Here is a 3,771-nt window from a genome sequence, read left to right as displayed (position 1 = left end):
TACCAGTGATAAATAAATTACAGGGGTTAATTTTGAACCAAATACAACCATCTAAATTATGTCTCTGTGCATTGCCAGGTGACTTTGTATTTAACTTGTCTGAATGGAGTTGTATACTTCAATGCCCTTATAATCCCATACTGAGACTTGAGAAATTCTTGATTGAGGGTGTGGCAGTGGCTTGAGTAGAAGAATCCTGAGGACATGAAATTTTGGTAAAGTCTGGGCAAATTATTATAGCATAGGCAGTTAACTTGAAGCATATGGAAGCAACTAGGTGTTTGACTTTGAAACTAAGAATTAGTAGAGACTAAATTTTAAACTCTTCCCTTGTTTTTCATTTATCACGTACTTCATCTTATTAGATTTTTATTAGATTCACAGACACACTTGCCTGATATGTAATTTGTTACTGGAGCCCCTACTTATCTCATTACTATAGTCTGGATGTTTGTGTCCCAAATTCTTATATTGAAATCTAATCCCCAATGTGATAGTATTAAGAAGTGGGGTCTTTGGGAAGGGATTAGATCATGAGGGCAGAGTCCTCATGAATGGAATTAATGACCTTTATAAAAGAGGCCCAAGGGAGCTCATTGGCCCCTTCCACAAGTAAGGATGGCAGCAAGAAGGTGGCATCTACAAACTAGAGAGAAAGCCCTCAGCAGATGCTGAAACTCCTGGCACCTTAACTGTGGACATCTAAACCTCTAGAACTGTAAGAAATAAATTTTTGTTATTAGTAAGCTACCTAGTCTATGGTAATTTATTATAGCAGCCCAAACGAACTAAGACATTCACTCATCAAGGGAGACATGTACCCGGTGTCTACATGAAACACTCGTGTGTATATGACCTGAAACGTGGTTTGCTGTGCCTACACTAAACACTCAGGATATATGCTACCAAACAAATGAATTGATAAGGTGATATAGAACTCAAACAAATAAATTGATCCAGGAAAATTTTAACTTCTGACACATGACATAATAACAACAAAAAGAACGACACATGTATATCCAGAAATGATTCCCATTACCACTACTCATTTTTAAGCATGTATTCCTTGCCAGGCTATATATTTCACATAAGTTTTTGGAAGCACAGCTCCATGAGGCACATTTTTACCAATGAAGAAACGGAGTTACAGAGAGGGTAAGTTACTTGCCAAAAGTAAATGGCTACTAAATGACATAGCCAAATTTGAAAGCAGTTTCATATGTGCTGAATTACTTAAATAAATGAGTAAATAAATAAACGAGTCTAAAGCCCACATTTGTTAACCACTCACATAGCACCATAATTCTGAGTTTACCAATCAGGTCCTGATTAGGTGGAAAGGAGAAACCTGAATAAATAAATACATTAGGTTTATTTATTTTGTAAATCCTTTCTGATTTGTTTACAAAAAGTTAATTGGCTCCTTAGGATACTTTTTAAACATCTAGACCTTGGGAGCAGTTAAAGAATCAAAAAATACATCTTCTTTATCATCCACCAAAACATAAGATAAACCTTGTGGTTTTTTTGTTTTGTTTTGTTTTCTTTCTACATTGTACCCTCTGATTCTACCCCAACTGTTCAAGTCAGTCAAGTACTTACTATATCTAATAGTACTATGCTATCTGGTATGGATGACTGCGGGATGATAAAAACACAATCCTTCTTCTTGAGAAGATTTTAATCTAGTTGTAAGAAAGTATGTACACAAAAAACTTTATGTAACTGCAAGAAAGATGGAAACATACAAGAGGGGAAAAGATTACTTCTGGCATAAGAAAGCATGAAAAGCTGTACCAGGTCTTCTTTGTAGGTCTGGTAAAATTCGGCTGTGAATCCACCTGGTCCAGGGCTTTTCTGTTGTTAGAAGATTTTTTTATTATTGCTTCAATCCTGCTGCTTGTTATTGGCCTATTCAGAAGTTCTATTTCTTCCTGATTGAGTCTTGGGAGGTTGTGTGTTTCCGGGAATTTGTCCATTTCCTCTACATTGTTGAGTTTATGTGTGTAGAGATTCTCATAGTATTCACAAATGATATTTTATGTTTCTGTGGTATCAACTGTAATATCTCCTTTTTCATTTCTGATTGAGCTTATTTGGGTCCTTTCTCTTTTATTCCTGGTTAACCTAGCAAGAGGTCTATCAACTTGGTTTATCTTTTCAAAGAACCGACCTTTTGTTTCATTGATCCTTTGTATTGTTTTTTGTTTTCAATTTCATTTAGTTCTGCTCTGACCTTTGTGATTCCTTTTCTTCTGCTGGCTTTGTGTTTCACTTGCTGTTCCTTTTATAGTTCCTTGAGATGTGTCATTAGATTGTTAATTTGTGATCTTTCTGTCTTTTTGATGTAGGCATTTAAGGGTATCAATTTTCCCTCTTAGAACTGCTTTTGCTGAATCCCATGGATTTTGATAGATTGCGTCCCCTTTGTCGTTCAGTTCAAGGAGTCTTTTGATTTCTATCTTAATTTCATTATTGACCCAACAATTGTTCGCAGCTGGTTGTTTAATTTCCATTACTTTGTGTAGAATTGAGTGTTTCTCTTGGAGTTGATTTCTAGTCTTATTCCACTGTGGTCTGAAGAGATACGTGGTATGATTTCTATTTTTTTGAATTTTTTGAGACATATTTTGTGGCCTATAACATGATCAATCTTGGAGAATGTTCTATGTGCTGATGAGGATGTATATTCAGTAGTTTTGGGGTAAAATGTTCTGTAAACGTTGGTTAGGCCCATCTGTTCCAGAGTCCCATTTAAGCCCAGTGTTTCTTTATTCATTTTCTGCTTGGATGATCTATCCAGTTCTGTCAGTAGGGTGTTGAAATCCCCGGTAATTATGATGCTGTTGTTTATCCCTTTATAATCAACAGAACAAATAGATAGCCTACAGAATGGGAGAAAATATTTGCAAAGTATACATCCAATAAAGGGCTAATGACCAGAATCTACAAAGACCTCAAGTAAATCAGCAAGAAAAAAACAAACAACCCCATTAAAAAGTGGGCAAAAGAAGATAGACGAACAGTCAATAACATATGAAAAAATGCTCAATGTCATTAATCATCAGGGAAATGCAAATTAAAACCACAATGAGATATCACCTTACTCCAGTTAGAATGGATTTTATTAAAAAGTGTAATAACAATAGATACTGGCATAGATGCAGAAAGAAAAGAATGCTTATACACTGCTGGTGGGACTGCAAATTAGTCAACCTCTATGGAAAACAGTATGGAAATTCCTCAAAGAACTAACAGTAGACCTACCATTTGATCCAGCAATTCCACCACTGGGTATTTATCCAAAGAAAAAGAAGTCATTTTATCAAAAAGACACTGCACTCAAATGGTTATTGCAGCACAATTCACAATTGCAAAGATGTGGCATCAACCCAAGTGCTCATCAATTCATGAGTGGATTAACAAAAAATGATATATGTATACCATGGAATACTACTCAGCCACAAAGAGGATGAATTAAAGTCTTTTGCAACAATGTGCACAGAAGGAAGTAAAACAGTGGAAATTAAGGAGGGGTGAGGTGAGAGGAGGGGATGGGTAAAAACCTACCTAATGGGTACAATGAACACTATCTGGGTGATAGGTACATTTATAACCCTGACTCAAGTATGAGAAAAGTGCTTCTGGTAACTAAAAACATTTGTACCCCCATAATATTTTGATATAAAAAAAATCACACAAACTAATTGTTTTTTCCTACCACACTCATAGTCAACACACAGAATACTTCTATAATCAGCTGTGTGTTTT

The sequence above is a fragment of the Propithecus coquereli genome, unplaced genomic scaffold (assembly GCF_000956105.1).
Source record: "Propithecus coquereli isolate 6110/MARCELLA unplaced genomic scaffold, Pcoq_1.0 Scaffold65, whole genome shotgun sequence".
Classification (NCBI taxonomy): domain Eukaryota; kingdom Metazoa; phylum Chordata; class Mammalia; order Primates; family Indriidae; genus Propithecus; species Propithecus coquereli.
The sequence above is the reverse complement of the archived record's forward strand: the minus strand, read 5'-3'. Positions refer to the sequence as shown.